The sequence below is a fragment of the Rana temporaria genome, chromosome 13 (assembly GCF_905171775.1).
Source record: "Rana temporaria chromosome 13, aRanTem1.1, whole genome shotgun sequence".
Classification (NCBI taxonomy): Eukaryota; Metazoa; Chordata; class Amphibia; order Anura; family Ranidae; genus Rana; species Rana temporaria.
In genome coordinates, this window is record NC_053501.1 from 20587897 (window position 1) to 20609004 (window position 21108).

The window sequence follows — 21108 nt, forward strand, 5'->3', positions numbered from 1 at the left end:
AATTATTATACTACATGATACTGTTTTGAATTAATATTCAAGAAATGTAATATGCAAATAAATGTTTTATTGTGCGTTATATTCAACATTATAAATAAAAAAAAAGGAATATAATTAGTGCTAATAGTAATCTATAATAGAAATAATAATAATTATTGTAAATGTATTACAATTATTATAATACATGATACTGTTTTGAATTAATATTCATTTAAGAAATGTAATATGCAAATAAATGTTTTATTGTGCGTTATATTCAACATTAGAAATAAAAAAAAAAGGAATATAATTAGTGCTAATAATAATCTATAATAGAAATAATAATAATTATTGTAAATTTATTATAATTATTATAATACATGATACTGTTTTGAATTAATATTCAAGAAATGTAATATGCAAATAAATGTTTTATTGTGCGTTATATTCAACATTAGAAATAAAAAAAAAAGGAATATAATTAGTGCTAATTATAATCTATAATAAAAATATTAATAATAATTATTATTATTGTAATTTTTTTACAATTATTATAATATATAATCCCCATTGAAAACGTTTGCGTATGACGAAACGCGCCTGGGACGGCATACACTGACGTCACCGCGCTCGATGTGAAGGAGGAAGGGCTCCTATAGTGCCGGCCGGCATTTATTTTACATGCTTTTTAACGATCTACGTTTGTAAGTACATTTCCTTTGTTTTATTAAATTGGTATACGGAATTATACTATGGTCCGTTTCTTCTTTATACCCATGACCCCGGATTGCATGTATGTAAGAGTATAACATCCTCGTCATCGGGAGCAATATTGCTGGGGTTCCTGTGATCCAACGTTCCAGCCTGTGGACGGAGACTACTTTGCTAAATGCTATATAAGCTTGTCTTTCTGGTAAGCGGCTTTCCATGTGGTGGTGGTGGTCTTCTCACGAAAGTCAAATTCACAGTGGTGTTGTTCGTCTTGATTATGGACATTAATGTGATTCAATCCGCACATTTGGGAGTCCCTTCACTATGTCACTGACTGAGGCAGTCACCTGCTATCAAGCTACTGGCACCTGTGTTTCTTTGGGCCTTGTACCTCTGTCACCACGCTCAGGGGTGATCGGACCAGAGCTCCAAGGGAATCCCTCTCGTCAACTTGGCCTCCAGCCAAGGTACATGACACCCTAACCCAGGCGAGGGCAAACTCGGCCCTCCAGCTGTTTTGAAACTACTCCCATGAGACATTGCAAGACCCTGACAATAACAAGCATGACTCCAAGAGGCAGAGGCATGATGGGATTTGCAGTTTCACCACAGCTGAAGGGCCAAGATTGCCCACCCCTGCCCTAACCCTAACTCCTAATTATAACCCTAACATAACCTAACCTAAACCCAACCCCTTAGAGCCGGTTCACACTGGGGCGACTCGGCAAGGCGTCCTGAAGACGACTTCAGAGGCGACTTGCAAAATGACTTCTGTATAGAAGTCAATGCAAGTCGCCTCGAGTCGCCCCCGAAGTCGTACAAGAACCTTTTTGTTGCGTCGCTCCTATTAGAACGGTTCTATTGAATAGAATGGGACGCAACTTGTCAGGCCAGTGTGAACCTGCTCTTTCTCTAGAGAAAAATAATAATAATAAGTGAATAATAATAACTAAAAAATAAATAAAAGCTAAGGGAAAAGCTAAAAAAGCTGAAATACCTAGCAACAAAGAATGCAACAGATGATAGCTTTCTCTATTGGCTAATAAAAAACCGACAAAGCTCAAAAACTTGCGCAAGTCACGTATAAAAACATGGAAAAAGAAACGCCGGAAAAACGCTCAGAGATGCTATGATCAGGTGTGAATGCAGCCTTGCTAGTGGGGTCAAATCAGTGTTTGTTTTGATGAAAAAATTTGGAGGAGCAGGATGGAAACATTTTCTTGAAAGGGCCCGCTGAATTGCTCCAAGTTCCTTCTCCAGTTTAGTGTGGCAGCAGTCCGTCACACAGCAACAGTCACTGTTCAGGCTCGATAAACAGTCTAGAGGTTGCTTTTCTTTCAAATTTAATGCTGAATAACTGGGATAGGGCAAAGGAAGCCATGGGATACTCCAGAAATCCTGAGCAGAAACAAAGGGACAATCTGTAGCTACTCCTAGGAACAGTCCATTCAGTGGTAGCCCAAAAATGAACAGCACTGAAACGCCATGTTCAATGTCTCAGACCAGGCAAGCTTTAAAATGGACAAGGGATTGCAGCAACAGCAGAAGTCACCAGAATCGTCCACACAGGTCTGCACAGTGTCCCTGGATACTTGGATGTCACCTTCCAATACCTAACAAACATTTCTTAGTGAACTTTCCAGACCAGATCCTCAGCAAAATCACTTGTATATAGGGTGACCACATTTCCAAACTACCATTCAGGGACACCCTCCCTTCCCAAAAATAACTTTGTTCTGTAAGGAATCACAGCACAGTGATTGTACATAAGAGGCGGGATTTATGATTTCTCCAATCACAAGCAGGGGGCGGGATTGTGGTCCTCCGGGCATTCCCGGCCAGGACAAGTACTGTCAATGAGTAAAGCGGTGATGTGGCGGCCTTTTATGGGGGCATCAGATTGGCCCAGGGGTGGCTGTGTAAGTTTCATTCCTGGACACTGTATTGTCCTGGAATGAATGTGCACAGGACAGACCTGCAAAATGCGGGACTGTCCCGGACAATCAGGGACACGTGGTCACCCTACTTGTATAGCTGCAGCAAATCTCAGCAAGTAGTTGTCCCCCCCTCTCAGCTCAGCAAGCTGGTAGCTAGTCCCCCAGTGAACACAGGCATAATTTTAGCTGGGCTGCCTGGAAGGGCAGCAGCCCTTCAGGCTGGGAACTTTTCCTCCTGGACATGAACAGGGCTGCCTCAGATCCCATCCTATTTATGCACTCACCCAGCCACCTTCTAAACACCCTTCCCCAGGTATTGGCAGAGACAACATAAATACTCAGGTTGTTGATTTGCCTTTCCAGCCCGCTACATTCTGGAACTCTCTAAAAGGCAGGGAGAAACAATCAAACCCGCAACCAGTAGAGACCAGAACAGCCCAAAACAATCACAAACTGCTCAACTGATTACAGTGGAGCCAAAAAGAACAAATTTTACAGAGCAACCTATCTAGGATGGTGCTACAATAGGACTCAGGGCTAGAAATATTGGTCCGCTTGTTCTTTCCTGCCTTATGCATTTCTTTGCACCCATCATTGTACGCCTATTATAGTGTTCACTGTGTTTCCCTTTTTTTTGGTTCTTGATTTACTGCCTGTTGCAACAATACATTTTCACCCTTCAGCCTTGGTGTGTCAGAGATAGTGGTGCTGGCCAGAGAGTGATTGGCTCTAGGAACAGGGGACCCAAGATACAGTGGCTCCTCTGGGGGTAAGCACTACAATTTTTTTTCTTTAAAGGTAAATTTAGGGTTGATTTGCTAAAATAAGAGATCGCAAAATCTGGTGCAGCTCTGCATAGAAATCAATCAGCTTCCAGTTTTTTTTGTCAAAGCTTAATTGAACAAGCTGAAGTTAGAAGCTGATTGTCTACCATGCACAACTGCACCAGATTTTACACTCTCCAGATTTAGTGAAGCAACCCCATAAGCCTCGTACACACGGTACGATTGTAGCCAAACCGAGCGTCTGATTTTTTTCAAAAGGGCGTGTGCCAGGATCTTGTCTTGCATACTAACGGTACACAATTGTCTTTCCACAAACACGAATGTAGTAACATACTACGTTGAATTTCAGCTCTTGAGCGCCACCCTTTGGGCCCCTTCTGCTAATTTTGTGTTTGGTGAGCATTGATTTCGAGCAAAAATTATTTTTTACTTTCTGCTATAAAACATTACCAAAAAAAATATGTAAAAAAACAAATATATTCATCAGTTTGGTTGGAAGTCCGATCGTCTGTACGAGGCTTAACTGTATGGAGGACTGTGTGACTGGAGAAACACAGAGACCCGCCTTCCTGCTTAGCAGAAAGACAGGATCTATGTGATTTCTACTGTCAAAATGGAGATCTGCCTTGTTAGACAGGCAGGTCACCGTTCTGTCACTGCGGGGAACGATCGTGGGTGGCCAGCAGACATCGAATCCGCCAGACCCGCTGTATGGCTCCCCCGCTGGCTAGTGGGCCACAAAATTGGGTTCACAAGCCGACGTACACCAACGGCGATTTGGGGAAACGAGCCAACCTGCCTCAGTATAATGACTGTGGTTGATCGGCAAGCAATTGTTGGTGATTATATACATTCTAAGTGTAGATGGGTGCCGTGTGCCGTATGAACCCTTGGTGTTCATCATCACCACTAAGGAATAAAGTAAGGGTTACAACTATCTACAAGCTAGGGCTGAGCATCCACAGAACTGCAGTGTATAGGATAAATGTCATGGACAGAGCAGATAATTCTATTACCATATTATCAGTCCATCCTCATATATTGCATTGATAGCTGTGTAGCAGGACACTCTGCAGAATTCCAAATGGGCAGGGGAACATACTGCGACAATGATACCATCAGGTTCAATTTCACGTGTCCTAATGCCTTGAAAGAGATACCAGCCAACGACTGAATGAAACGGATGCTTAGGCAATGACCTGTTTTATGCATGCATAGAGACTACTGCAGCTATCTTTTTCAATTTAGACTCGGAGAGTTGAGAGGGCCTTTAAATTCGCCAGGCTCATGCAAGAGGTTTTTTCTTTTCTTTTTTTTTAAATGCCAGGCTAATTGCAGAGTGTTGTACATTTAATAGGCAACCACTGGGACAGGATGACAAAAGTTCTTTGTTGTACGGGAGTGCATTAGGCAACAGGACAAGGACTGCGCTAAAACGGTCATATGAAGCTCCAGAGATAGCGTCATTAATGGGACACTGAGCTCCAATTAAGGGCACGGCCCTTAAGACGAAGGTGAAAAGCGTGGGGCCATCACCTGTGACTCCCGAAGGGAATGCAGCTGTAGAAAAACTTGATGACACACCGCATAAACCTTGAAACCTTGAAAAGGCAAGACAAATACACATTAATGAAGCAGAGTAAATAATTATTGATCCGTCTGTAGAAAAGGGTATCTACAGAGGAAATGTGTGCTGCTGTTAAAAGCTTAAAGGGGAATTCCAACCTATACTGTGTTGTTAAATTAAAGGAGAAGTACAGGCAAAGCTTGTTTGGTTGTACTTCTCCTGTGGATCACAGGAGTGCAGTTCCTTCTGCACTCCTGTGACACATTTTCAGCAGACAGTGGCTAAAGCTCGCTGTCAGCTGATGCCTCACAGCCAGTTCAGGCTGGGGAAAGATTGCGACCATATGGTCGGGATCCACCCATATGCCTGGACCGACACCTGAGCCACGCGCCTCCCGTCCGCCCCTCCACAGCCTGACGCTTGAAGTGAGTGCGGGGGCTGGGCGGTGGGGAAGGGGACAGAGCAGACAGCGGTGATTGACAGTCACCAGCCCTCTGCTCAGGGAGCACTGAGAACTAAGTGATCAGCAGTGTTTGATCGCTGGGTTCTCAGTCTTAGAGCCAGCGGGGGACAGATACAGCATCAGTCTGATTCTGCACCTAGGTAAGTACAATTCTTAAAAAAAATGCTATATGTTATAACATAATAATTTATTATTTATCTATTTACTATGAAATTACTGGTTGGAAGCTATAACTTCAAACTTCAGTAATTTGTCCGTTAAGCCACCTGCTTGAATACAGATTTTGAAAATATAGTAAATTACCTTAAAAACAATATATAATAATTATTTGTATATTACTTATGGTAATTAACCCCTTGCCACCCAGGTCAATTCTGACACTTCTCTCCTACATGTAAAAATCATATTTTTTTGTTAGAAAATTACTCAGAACCCCCAAATATTATATACATTGGTTTAGCAGACACCCTAGGGAATAAAATGGTGGTTGTTCCAAGTTTTTATGGCACACGGTATTTGCGCAGCAATTTTTTTTAAAGGCAATTCTTTTTGGGAAAAAAAATGTTTCATGAATAATAAAAAAAAAAACACTAACGTTAGTTCGATTTTTTTGTATAATGTGAAAGACGATGTTTCACCGAGTAAATAGATACCTAACATGTCACACTTTAAAATTGCGCACACTTGTGGAATGGCGCCAAATGTCAGTACTTATAAATCTCCATAGGTGGCGTTTTAATTTTTTTTTCAGGTTACATGTTTAGAGTTACAGAGGAGGTCTAGTGCTAGAATTATGTCTCTCGCTCTAATGATCGCAGCATATGTAACCTGCGTGTATCTGCCTCTGATACTAGCCAGTGCCTCACCAGCCACTGACCTCACCGCACGTCCCTGCCCTTTACTAGTCATGGACTATAATGTTAGCCCACCCTATCTTTGGGAGTCCCTCACAAGCCCTCGGGCATCAGAGAGGTGCTACACACGTATGCAGATATAACTTTAACGAGTACCTTAAGATGCATTCTGAGTCATTATTCCAGCATCTGTTTGCCAATACAGCAGAAACACTGATGCATACATCCTAGCATCTTGGCATGGAGTTTATGAAAGGATCCTTGACGTGCCATACATCATCACAAGCCCATGATACACTCACCGCGGTGAGATACGTGGGCTCGCTCTCACTGTAGGCTCAGTTGGCACAGTCCGGGCATCCTGATCTAATCTATTTGAAAAATTTTCCACTTAATACCCAGCCCACATGCCAAGGAGTACGTTGAATCGTGTCTTAGCAGAAAAAGGTTAAAAATGTGATTCATTAAAGTCTCAGAACAGCTACATAGCGCTTTTTCCCCCCCTCTCTTCCTGAAGATTACAGCAATATTCCTTCCTGAGGTCAACAGATATTAGGCAGGTTCAGCAAATACCGTTGTCCTTTAATAATGCCCCGAGAAAATGATCAAACGCTCATTAACATTAGGGTAATTCGTTTGAAATTTGGCATGTCATCCCGATAACGAACTGCCGTAACCATTAAAAAGAATGTAAGTTTTACTCTTCTGCCGCTCCGAAGGCCCCGTTCTTGTACTCTTGAAAGCTTCTAATGCCTGCCATCTGGCAAGCAGAGTGCAACCTTTGAAAAAGTTAAGTGACTGTGAATTTTAATGTATGAGATAAATATCAGCAGTTGGAGACATTTCAATTGAATTTTTCTGAACTCCGAGCCTCATGTCTCTTAATTCAGCAATATGCGCTGCAAACTGGAGGAAAAGAAAAAAAAAAAATATTTGCGATGTTGAAAAAGTGATAAGGTGGTTGCAGAATCCATCGTCAAAGGGTAACTATCGGCGCTGTCCGGAGAATGCCATTTCAAGGAAGGTTAAATAAACGAAATATCTCTAAGGACACGGTGAGGCAATATTGCGTGGCTTTTAACTTTATCTTTGGCAGGCACATTCCTAAACGATTGATGGCTGTCATAGGTGAATTATTAATAATAATAGGCCAATTTAGGCACATTATTCATAATACAGCGGAGAGCCGCCGCTGCTTCTGTGAATTGAGAGGCAGACCACAATTCTGATAAGGCAACAGGCTGGGGCCACAGGGTGGCAAGCTTTGGAGGGGCAGGAAACAGAAGCTTTTTTCAAGAATTTTCTCATGTCTTTCTTAAAATGGTAACAACAATATAATATATTGCAGCTTACCATGTCTTAAATATAGTGGTTGCATTTTTACCTGGAGCTTTGGCCAGTAACACACTTCCTGTCTTAAGGTGTCCTCACTCCACTGGAGAAGCACCGGAGACAACTTTGGGCTAGATTCAGATAGGTTAGCGGATCTTTAGATCCGCGTAACCTATCTTATTTACTTTACGCCGCTGCAATTTTTTGAGGCAAGTGCTGTATTTAGAAAGCACTTACCTTAAAACTTGCGGCGGCGTATCGCAAATCCCCCGGCGGAATTCAAATTATGTGGCTAGGGGGAGTGTAGTATTTAAATCAGGCGCGTCCCCACGCCGATTTAACTGCGCATGCCCCGTCCGCGAATTTTCCCGGCGTGCATTGCTCCCAATGACGTCGCTAGGACGTCATTGGTTTCGGCGTGAGCGTAAATTACGTCCATCCGTATCCGCGAACGACTTACGCAAACAACGTAAAAAATTCAAAACTCGGCGCGGGAACGACGGCCATACTTAACATAGGATACGCCTCACATAGCAGGGGTAACTATACGCCGGAAAAAGCCGAACGCAAGCGACGTAAAAAAAAAGCCACGGGCGGGCGTTCGTTTCTTAATCGGCGTAAATGCTCATTAGCATATTCGACGCGTAAAAGACACGGAAGCGCCACCTAGCGGCCGGCCTGGAATTGCAGCCTAAGATCCCACGGTGTAAGTCACTTACACCTGTCGGATCTTAGGCATATCTATGCGTAACTGATTCTATGAATCAGTCGCATAGATACGACCGGCCGGCCTTAGAGATACGACGGCGTATCAGGAGATACGCCGTCGTATCTCCTATCTGAATCTGGGCCAGTGTCTTTAAGAAAGACATAAGGGCAAAATAATAAAATAATAATGGGAAATTATTATTTCACTTCTGCTAGGTTGGCTTATTGATTTGTGGCTTTGTAGTTAAAATGATATATGCTACAAATAGAATTATCTAATTATCTCTGCTATAGAAAAACTTGAAATGTGGGCATGATTAAGAGACGTTAGTTTAGGCGGCATGTGCTCTTTAAAAGGAATGCCAGGGAAGCTTCTGTAGAGTTGTTCTGGGTACAGTATATTCAACCTTAAGCAGGCTTCAGGGCAAAAGAAAATGCTGGTGGGATTATATTGTAGGGTTCTTGTCATGAAATACAACTTTGGAAAAATAAGCGTACCTGAAAAATAAAAGAAGGAACATTTACTTTTCCTGCTGCCCACACTGCCAGTTTGTTCAGAGGAAATCTTCCTAAAAGGTTTGTGGGAAACTGACACTTCTCGGAGATTCCTCCTCCTAATGATAACCACCACATCATTATACTATAGTGATTCTATTTCTTCCTCATGGGTTCTAAAATGCCCCCATTACTAAGTATGTCCGCTCTACCTGTAAAGAGAGTCATCAGCACACCTACATTCTCATCTAGAACAACTTTACTAATCACACGTATACAGCCACTCTATCTATCTATCTATCTATCTATCTATCTATCTATCTGTCTGTCTGTCTACCTATCTATCATTATGTCTATCTATCTATCTATCTATCTATCTATCTATCTATCTATCTATCTATCTATCTTTCATTCTGTCAGTTGGTCCGTCTATCTACCTATCTATCTATCTATCTATCTATCTATCATTATGTCTATCTATCTATCTATCTGTCTGTCTATCTATCTATCTATCTATCTATCTATCTATCTATCATTATGTCTATCTATCTATCTATCTATCTATCTATCTATCTATCTATCTGTAACGGAATGACCCGGGACAAACAGAGACTTTGGAAGGATGAGGGGTACTCCTGTGCCAGCGTCATTAATAACTCTTATGTCTACGGTCACCTAATGTCCGATAGGGCCATAGGGTGACTGAGAAATGATATCCTAAATTACAGGACAGGGGACATTACTGATAGCTCATATTGCAATTGGAGATATTGCAAAGTGTTGGTTTATTCTATGACTCATCTCTCTGTGTAGACTGTTGACATGTTAAATAAGGCTGGCTCTTGAAAGGCCTTTCATTGTGTGATAACACTGTTTAAAGCCTATTGATGCTCAGAGGTGTGAATACCTTTCATGCGGAGACAGAACGTCTGTCTAAAGATGTGGATTGAGAGGGATTTATTGTGTGATGGTGTTTTTCTGTTAATGAAGGAATGTGACTTCTCAGGTGCAGTTATAATTATAGCCCGGCGCCGAGATGTCTGGAATGTTTAGCAATTAGCCATCTGAAGGTGTATTGAAGCCCCCCAGGGTGTGATGTGTGGGTGGAGAGTTTGATGGTTCCTTTCATGCTTGAACTGTATATAAACTTGAGAGCTAGCCATTAAAGTTGTCTTCTTGCATTTGAAACCAGAACAGAGCTGTGTGTCTCGTGTCTGGGGGGAATTCTTATGGGTCGTGTTCGTTTGCCTGATTGTGGAGTGTCGATAAGCTGTCGTGGGTTGATGGAAGGTCGTAAACGGTGGTGACTGTTACACTATCTATCTATCTATCTATCTATCTATCTATCTATCTATCTATCTATGAATCTATCTCCTCTTTAATAAATACACATATAACCTTTATATCCTCTAAATGTATTTACGTTGTAGTTCCCACCCAGACATATCTATTGATCTTTCTATCTATTTATCTATCTATCTCTATCCATACATCTAATTATCTCCTCTATATGTACACAATGGATTTAGTTCTGTGACAATTGTAGTCCAATTGTTGGAGATGAGTGCTGTGTTTAAACAATTTTCGAGTCCCATCATTGACGACGAGACACTAGAATTAATTCACTGACCAGGACTCTTTACTCTCCATTGTCTGCCTCACTTATATTTAAAAGTCCCTTATCATCACTTGGGTAAATACAAAAATATGGTGTCTATTTTATTATACGAGCGCAGTAATAATTGCAATTTCAATTATGTCTGATTCAAAGCTTGAAAGAGGATATAATGGCTTTCACTATTAAAAGCTGAATTACTGTCATTATTCTCAAGGTGCACTTCATCACTTAGCTTTTTCACTCCCTCATGAGTGCTCATAAATACAACTATTTTTTGTACTATTAAAGAGGCCATTAGAATTAACGTTATTTTAAACTTTCACAGTGACGTTGAGGTGCACTAAGAGGATAAAAATAAGAGCCTTTGTTTAACCAATAAATCACAGAACTGGTGTCCTTTTCTACTTAGGGTTAGGTTATAGTCCTTAAAGGGGAACTCTGGTCTAAAAAGAAAAAAGCTCTTTACATTCAGTTGTTATTTCCTGCCTTTTAATTGTATCATTTTTATTTTTTTGTATAACAAGTTCTTTGCTTGAGATTGTAGGACCTTCTTTAACAAAATTACCAGATAGATATACAGTGGTTGTAAACCCTTACATATTCCCAGTGAAGTGACTGGCCTCAGAGATCCTCCTACATAAGTTGTACCTTTTTATCTGCAGCCCTCTTGTCTACAACCATTCAAAGTGCACATTTTACAGAGCACTTCTGAGTTTTAGGAGGCGGGGTGGGGATATGATGTCACACACTACACAGCACAAAGAACAAAGCTGAGTGAAGGGAATGGGTACACCCCCTCTGCACAGCCTCATAGTAAAACATGCACAGCTGAACCCGTCAATCACCTGCTGTGTGCTGAGAGGGGAGCGGTTTCCATATAAATGAACAGAAGTGATTCATGCATGTAGCAGAGGGAGGAGAGAAAAGCTAGAAATCGCACTAGGTGCCTTAGCTTGTGGCAAGTACACACTATAGAAGGATATTCTTTGTACATTTTTAATCTCAGAGGTTTATAACCACCTCAAAGTGTGTCAGTGTACTGTAATTACAAAATATACAGTATGTTGTTAAATAGTTTGTATTATGTTGGTCCTTTACCTCTTCATTCCATGCTTGCAATCTAAAACCCTGCCCCCGGCACTTCCTGTATAGGGGTGAAAACACTTTATACCGTTCATGTGGCGGCAGGGTTGTCACCATAGGGTTAGGTTATTGTTAGGGATTGGTTTACAAAAATACTGAGGGCAGGCTATGCACATTCAAATCGTTACATATTCTTAACAAGCAGTTAATCAGATTTAAAACAAGTTCTTGCTGACCTCTGTAGCTGTAGTTACTGTGGTGTAATTCATTCTCAAAATTCACAGCAGCTTGTTCAAAGTAGGTCTCAGCACTCTCTGAGTTACTGTAATAAAACAAAACTTAATTTCTGCTGTAAAGTTTGAGCATAGATTACTGCTCAAATTACGCATGGAAACAATTATTTAATAGTTGATCTCTGGGTAACCCCCCCAAACTAGACTTTACTCACCCAACCCCCATCTCCATGACTAGTGCAATTAAATGAAAACAATATGAATAAACTAAATGCTAAACTTTTTTTTCCTGAATACTTGGTCACACGATGAGCCAGGACCTGGGTCTTCTTTCTTTTAGTCTGTAGTTTGGGAGGATCTTTCCCACAACATTTCCTATTGGCTGTAAGAAGAGTGCAGTAGCGGAGTCCTCACACCGTCCTAATGATTTCAAGTGGTGACATCATTATTTCACAGAATGAGGTGTAGCAACAAGACTTGTTAGTGAGCCTGAACTGCAGTGATGGATCACCTTTCTCCACTACCTGAGAAGGTGCCACCATAGGTGACACGATTTTAGACGGCCCCTTTCACAGTGGGGCGGGGGCGCTGTCGGCGGTAAAGCGCCACTATTTTTAGCGCAATAGCACCTGCAAAACGACTAAGTGTAAAAGGGGTCTTAGAAATATATATTTTTATAATTGTGTGGTGGGAGCAAGGCGGGGGGTTAGGGATGGAGGGGTTAAGCTCACCCAATTGGGTGCACACATGATATTTATAGGCAGAATTAATACCCAGCATAGTATCCCAATGCTTTCCAGCACCTGGGGAGATGTACCTATTGCGTAAATCCTGCCATACAAAAAATTGCCTGTTTTTTTTTTTTTTTAGCATTGATGATTTTTAAAAATTTGCATTTTCCCAGGCATGGTCTTTCAATGTATTTTCCAAATATGAACGTTTAAGTTCGGAAGTTTGTCAGGCCCGCATATGCGAATTAACACCAATGTACAAAAGCAATGGTGTTTACAAGAGTGCAGCCACCTACATCTGTTCACTTGTATGGCAGGCTGTATGCGGCTCATGCGGACCCTGGGGTCATAGAAGAAAACTGGACTTGGCATATAACATACCTATAAAAGTCCCCTGTGTATGAACCCAAATAAATAAGAATGTAAAGATGTGTGAAAGGTATAGTTTGTTACATCATGACAACAAGCAAGAGAGACTTAAAGAGGGTTATCTTGCTCCAAACTGTTCTTCATGCGATCGGTGTATGGGTAAGAGATCTGAACATCTTCTGGAAGTTCCAAACTTTGGATACATAGGGCCAGATTCTTGTAGAATCCGCGGCGGCGTAGCGTAAGCCATTTACACTACGCCGCCGCAAATTACTGGAGCAAGTGCCATATTCTCCAAGCACTTGCTCCGTAATTTGGGTCGGGGTAGTGTAAATGGCCCGGCGTAAGGCCGCGTAATTCAAAGGGGGCGGCTTGTATTTAAATTAAGCGCGCCCCCGCGCCGATCGAACTGCGCATGCGCCGGGCGTTAAAATAGCCCAGTGCGCATGCTCCAGCTCACGACGGAAAACGTCAATGACGCTGACGTGAGCGTCATTGACGTAAAGTCCTATTCGCGAACGACTTAGGAAAACAACGTAAACGACGGAAAAAGACGACGCTGACCCGACGCCATACTTAACATGGCATAGGACGGACCTTTGTAAACTTACCCCTCATATAGCAGGGGTAAGTTTACGCTTACGGAAACGTTGTAAATTCACTGCGTCGACCGCGCGTACGTTCGGGAATCTCGCGTAAATAGCTAATTTGCATAGACGACGGGGAAAACGACGTCGGCGACACCTAGCGGCGTGAAAAAAAATTACATCTAAGATCTGACAGCGTAAGAGCCTTACGCCTGTCAGATCTAATGGATATCTATGTGTAACTGATTCTAAGAATCAGTCGCATAGATACGCCGGGCCAGATTATGACTTACGACGGCGCAAATGGCGTTGCGCCGTCGTAAGGTCTTTGAGAATCTGGCCCATAAAGTTGAATTTCTCAACTAGGATGCCGCGTCATCCTTGGGTGCTATTTGGGTTCTCCCTAGGAGCACGAAACCCAGTTTGCCCTGGATCAAAGATGAGTGAGAGGACTCTTTGATCCAGGGGGAACTCTGTAATTAGGGTACTCTAATGTGATGGTGGGCTCTCATGTATAGGGGGGCCCTGATGAGATAGGGGGTTCTTCTACTCTGTAATGGGAGGACCTTTGGGGTGATAGGTGTTACTCTGTTGGGTAGGAAGACCTCTGACATATAGAGCGACCTCTGACATGATGGAGGTACTCTGATGTGAAGTGGGACCTCTGATGTGATGGGGGGGGGGGGGGTTCTTCTTACTCTGTAATGGGAGGACCCTTGGGGTGATAGGGTAGGAAGACCTCTGACGTGATGGAGGTACTCTGATGTGAAGTGGGACCTCTGATGTGATGGGGGGGGTTCTTCTTACTCTGTAATGGGAGGACCCTTGGGGTGATAGGGTAGAAAGACTTCTGACATGATGGAGGTACTCTGATGTGAAGTGGGACCTCTGATGTGATTGAAGAACCTCTGATGAAGTTAATTTCATTAAGGTGGTTGTGTGCGCCATCCTAGGCTCAGGTTTCCCATTTATAAGTAACATTTAAGCTTTTATAATTCTAGACTGGGATGCATTTGGATTTTGCACATTTTTAAAGGGTGGCCTTACTGAAAAATAATTGCAAAATGCTGACTTAGGGATAAAGAAATGGCGTTGACTGGTATTAATACATGGTAGTAGCACATATATACATTCAATAAAACTGGATTATATTTTTATTGCAGAAGACATAAGTCTAGGGCAGTGATGGTGAACCTTGGCCCCCCAGATGTTTTAGAACTACATTTCCCATGATGCTCATGCACTCTGCAGTGTAATTGAGCATCATGGGAAATGTAGTTCCAAAACATCTGGGGTGCCAAGGTTCGCCATCATTGGTCTTCAACAACACTATAGGGGAGATTTGCTAAAACTAGTGCATACAGTTTCTGGTGCAGCTGTGCATAATATCTAATTTGCGTCCAGGTTTTATTGTCAGATTTTCATTGAACAAACTGAAGGTAGAAGATGATTGGTTGCGATGCACAACTGCACCAGATTCTGTGTGCACCAGTTTTAGTAAATCCCCCCTGTGATACTACCACCTCCATACTCATAGGATGTCCATAAGCTGCTGTGAAATTTAGTTCCGCAACATCTGGTGAGTTACAACTTTCTAAATTCTCTGTTCTACGATCCAAAATGAGTTATTTAATGAACCATTTACCGCTTACTTGAAAGCTATTTTTACACGCTCTATTCAGCGTACATACATATATTTTTCAAATTAATAATTAATAGAATCGACTTTTAAATAAAAGCAATAAAAGTAATTAGGGTTTGCTTGCAGTAATTAAAAAAAAAAACAAGAGGGGATATAGAATTAACAGAGCGCAATCATATTAGCAGTGTTAAATAGTGCAACAAGCTATATGTTTAAGAATGTTTTTAATATTTAAAGGGTTTTATTACACAATAAATGGTTTTATCTATTTTTTCTTAATGCTATTGTACTTGCTTGATTGTAATTTGTACTCATTAAAATCACATTATGCTGGAAATGACTTACATATATGTCTGATAGGCCATCTCGCTGAGTTGAAAAAGTTATTCCCACGCCTGAAAGATAACTATTCAAAAAATAGGGCTCGCTTTTTAATGTCTGCTTTGAGTGTTATGCGATAAATGTAGCGGAATCTGTTATTTCATACCCTGGTATATTTTAAAACTATGATGTTATAGTTATAAATGTGACTGCTTGTGTTTGGAGAGCATTTATGTCCATTTCATAAAATATTTATGGAGAGCATTGATCTCATTCTAGGGAGGTCCATAGGTATTAGAGAATAGGTAACGGCAGGTATGATCCAACCACTAGAGAAGAATTTCCCAAAAATATTGGCAAAAGCTGGAAGATTTTGGTGGCACCATCATCCTCTCCCCTGAGAAAGGAAAAAAAAACGATCATTTTTGTCAAGGACTTAAAGAAAAGCATCACGACTGTATTTAACTGGTTCCTGACCGTCTCAAGCAGATATACTGCAGCAGAATGGCTCTACTTTTGCGCAAACCAGTCAATATACGCTTCTTGGGGCAGATCCTCAAAGAAATTACGCCGGCGTATCTGTTGATACGCCGCGCAATTTCAAATTTTGCGCGTTGTATCTTTGTTTTGGTATCCACCAAACAAGATACAAGGGCATCTGTGTTAGATCCGACAGGTGTACGCCTTAGTACGCCGTCGGATCTGAGATGCAATTTTCCGGCAGCCGCTGGGTGGCGTTTCCCTCGTATTCCGTGTCGAGTATGCAAATTAGCTATTTCCGACGATCCACGAACGTACGAGCGGCATTCTTTTACGTCGTTTCCGTTCGGCTTTTTCCGGGGGAAAAGTTAAAGCTGCTATCTGGTGGCGTACTCAATGTTAAGTATGGCCGTTGTTCCCGCATATAATTTTGAAAATTTTAATTAGTTTGCGTAAGTCGTCCGTGAATGGGGCTGGACGCCATTTACGTTCACGTTGAAAACAATGACGTCCTTCAGACGTCATTTGGAGCAATGCACCCTGGGAGTTTTGACAGACGGGGCATGCGCAGTTCGTTCGGCGTGGGGACGCGCTTCATTTAAATGAAACACGCCCCCTATTCGCCGCATTTGAATTCCGCACCCTTATGCCGCGAGAGATACACTACGCCGTGGTAACTTACGGAGCAAATTCTTTCAGGATTCAAACCAAAGCCAAATAAGTTACGGCGGCGTAGCGTATCTTTATCTGCCTAAACTGAGGAAAACAATTGTTTTGTTTTTTTCAAAATTGGGATTTTTATTATAGCAAAATGAAAAGATATTGGGGGTTATTTACTAAAGGCAAATACACTTTCCACTACAAGTGCAAAGTGCACTTGGAAGTGCAGTCACTGTAGATCCGAAGGGGACATGCAAGGAAAATAAAAAACAGCATTTTAGCTTTCACATGATTGGATGATAAAATCAGCAGAGCTTCCCCTCATTTCAGATCTACCCCTCAGATTTACAGCGACTGCACTTTCAAGTGCACTTTCAGTGCAATTTGCAAAGTTCAAGTGCAGTTCAAAGTGGATTTGCTTTTAGTAAATAACCCCCATTGTGTTTTTTTCTAAATTGTCACTCTTTTTTTGTTTATAGCACAAAAGATAAAAACTGCAGAGGTGATTAAATACCACCAAAAGAAAGCTCTATTTGTGGGGAAAAAAGGACGTAAATTTTGTTTGGATAGAACACAGTGTTGCCAACCGTCCGTATTTTTACGGACAGTTCGTAAAAACGGGCACTTTTTCCCCCCCGTTCGTAAATGTCCATGGTTGAGGGAATGTGCCAGTAAAAATAGTCGAGATCAGTTCGGCTTGGAACTACGCATGGAGATTGGAGGCAGGGGGTGATGGTGGCTGCAGTGGCACCGCAGAGAAGGATGGAGGCAGGGGGAGATTGGAGGCAGGGGGTGTTAGTGGCAGGGGGTGATTGGAGGCAGGGGGTGTTGGTGGCACCACAGAGGGGGAGGGTGGCACCGCAGAGGGTGGGGGATGGAGACAGGGGTTGTTGGTGGCACCGCAGAGGGGGATGGAGGCAGGGGACGATGGAGTCAGGGGGTGATTGGAAGCAGGGGGAGATTGTGATACCGTAGAGGGGGGTGAAGGCAGGGGGTGTTGGTGGCAGAGGGTGTTGGTGGCAGAGGGGGATGGAGGAAGGGGACGATGTGACTAAATAATTTGCCCTTATTATATCGAAAATAACAAAAATATATTTTTTTACCTTAATATCTACCTTAAATCACATTGCTATTTACCTAGCGTACTTGTTTGTAGCCTAAATACTGAAATTTGCAAAAATGTAATTTAGTAACTCTTGTGAAATGCCAGAAAAAACGTGGCTGCGCCAGTAAATTTCGGGTGTCGTACCAGTAAATTTCAATCTGGTAGGTTGGCAACACTGGTACAACATCACATCACCGTATGTGTGCAGTGCCGTATGGCAAAAAATAGCCCAGTCATTGGGCAGCCAAATCTTCCGGGGCTGAAGCGGTTAAACACTCCTATCAGCTGCCTTTGCATTTTAAAGGGGGGCACTAAAAATGTCACTCAACTATATATTTTTACAGCCCCCCAACCATAAGTCTAAATGAGCCCTGAGGTAGTTTCTGGTGGTTTTTAAAATCATGAGGGTTACAAGGGTTCATTCAACTATTCTGAACCTGCTCTTGTTCCCCACATATCCTTATCTTACAACTTCAGAAGAAAAAACAGCAAAAAAAGGTAAAAAAGTAAATGCAAAACAATTTTATACTGATCAAATACCCAAAAAGAGGAAAAAATAAATAAATACAAGAAAAACACCAATGAAGTAAACTACGATATTTTCCGTAGTATAAGACGACTTTTTGCATCTAAAATCATGCCCCAAAAGTCGGGGGTCGTCTTCTACGCCGGGTACCTGTCTGTCAGACGGCAGGCAACCATTATTCAAAAGCCACGCCTCCTCCTCAGACTGTTCCGTGATAGGCGGAACACTAATTTTCCCAGCAGAGCCTCTGTTCAGTATAGCGCTACACATGCGAACTGAATCGCCTCTAGGCGCTTTTTCCAGGCAGTGTCTGCTTGGCTGGTGCGGTCATTTTACCCCGTAGGATCTCGACACGCTTGGGACACACTGTCATACATATATATACTGGGCCAATTTGGACAAGATCCAATTTACCTACCAGCATGCCTTTTGGAGTGTGAGAGGAAACCGGAGTAAACCCACGCAGGCACAGGGAGAACATGCAAACTCCAGGCAGATGGTGTCGTGGTCGGGATTCGAACCAGCGACCCTTTTGCTGCTAGGCGAAAGTGCTACTCACTACACCACTGTGCTGCCTAGTAGAAGGTAGGAAGATCGTCGAGGCAGGCATACTGGCACAGTGAGGCAGGCATACTGGCAAAGTGAGACAGGCATACTGGCACAGTGAGGCAGGCATAATGGCACAGTGAGGCAGGCATACTGGCACAGTGAGGCAGGCATACTGGCACAGTGAGGCAGGCATACTGGTACAGTGAGGCATGTATAATGGCACAGTGAGGGGTCGTCTTATACAGTGAGTATATCCCAAAACCAGCATTTTAGCTGGAAAATTAGGGGGTCGTCTTATACGCCGGCAAATACGGTTCCCTAAATACATCCCCATACGCACACAAAACAGGTGGCGCAGCGCCTCCAGATGTCAGGTTATGTGGAAAACAATAGGAATGGTTACATTTTTATGAACCACAGAGGGGGACTTCTCATTGTCAGCAAGCATCACATAAACATAGAATTGTTCATGGATCCAGCCAAAATCACAACTGTCCTTGTCATTAGGTGGAACCATTATTTAATTATTATATATTTTTTTAATTAGTAGATTGGAGTATTAATTTTCGGGTTTCTGTCTCCTTGATAAATGGTCAATTGTCCCAAAAAAAGATTAAATCAAAATGTAATATAATTATTAAGTGACTCGATTTTACAATACAAAACTATACAGTGAAAGGGCTTGTCTTAACAATCATTCAATCTACATCCAATCAGGCAGAACCTTGCACCACTAGATTGTAAAATTCGATCGTAAGGTGTATCACCAGCTTCAATCCACGGATATCTCATTATTTTCTCATTTTGTATTGTATTCTATGGCCAGCAGCTCTATTTGTGTGAGTGCTTAGTGATCTCCTCATTACTGATGTATAGCTTCAGTGTTACTTTTCCTGGTCTATATGCTTTAGTGTTATACTCATTATTTCCTTGTATCCTCTATGTTTAATCTGTAGCTCAGCCTCACTCAGTCTATGGGCCGGATTCAGAAAGAGATACGACGGTGTATCTCCTGATACGCTGTCGTATCTCTGAGTTCCGACGGTCGTATCTATGCGCCTGATTCATAGAATCAGGTTACGCATAGATCTCCCTAAGACCTGACAGGTGTAAGTGACTTACACCTTCGGATCTAAGGCTGCAATTCTAGGCCGGCCGCTAGGTGGCGATTCCATTGCGGTCGGCATAGAATATGCAAATGAGTCCTTACGCCGATTCACGAACGTACGCTTGCCCGTTGCAGTAAATTTACGCTGTTTCCGTAAGGCCTTGTACTCACGGCAGAACATGTCCGATGAAAACGGTCTGCAGACCGTTTCCATCGGACATGTCTGGCCGGGGACTGCCCGAGGACTTCTGTTCGATGGCTATACACACCATCGAACAGAAGTCCGCGCGTAAACAATACGCGGGGCGTGTCCGCGGTGTCGACGCGTCGATGACGCGGTGTCGCCGCGACAATGACGCGGCGGCGTGGGCGGCCTGCCTTTAAAATGCTTCCACGCATGCGTCAAAGTCATTCGACGCATGCGAGGGATGGCGGGCGGCAGGACATGTACGGTAGGTCTGTACAGACGACCGTACATGTCCGGGCGGACAGGTTTCCAGCGGACTGTTTTAAAGCAAGTCCGGGAAACAGTTGTCTGCTCAGAAACGGTCTGTCAGACAATTGTTTGCTGGAATCCTGTCCGCGCGGCTGTACACACGACGGAACATGTCTGCTGAAACTGGTCTGCGGACCAGTTTCAGCAGACATGTTTGGTCGTGAGTACGGGGCCTAAGAGATACGCGGCGTAAAGATAAAGCTGCCCCCTAGGTGGCGTAGCCAATGTTAAGTATGGTCGTCGTTCCCGCGTCGAAATTTGAAAATGTAACGTTGTTTGCGTAAGTCGTCCGTGAATGGCGCTGGACGCCATTTAGGTTAACGTCGAAACCAATGACGTCCTTGCGACGTCATTTAGAGCAATGCACGTCGGGAAATTTTAGGGAGGGCGCATGCGCAGTACGATCGGCGCGGGAACGCGCCTAATTTAAATGATCCACGCCCCCTTCCCGGATCATTTGAATTAGGCGGGCTTGCGCCGGAGGATTTACGCTACGCCGCCGCAACTTTTACAGGCAAGTGCTTTGTGAATCAAGCACTTGCCCTTAAAACTTGCGGCGGCGTAACGTAAATGAGATACGTTGAAACCAATGACGTCCTTGCGACGTCATTTAGCGCAATGCACGTCGGGAAATTTTAGGGACGGCGCATGCGCAGTACGATCGGCGTGGGAACGCGCCTAATTTAAATGATCCACGCCCCCTTCCTGGATCATTTGAATTAGGCGGGCTTGCGCCGGAGGATTTACGCTACGCCGCCGCAACTTTTAC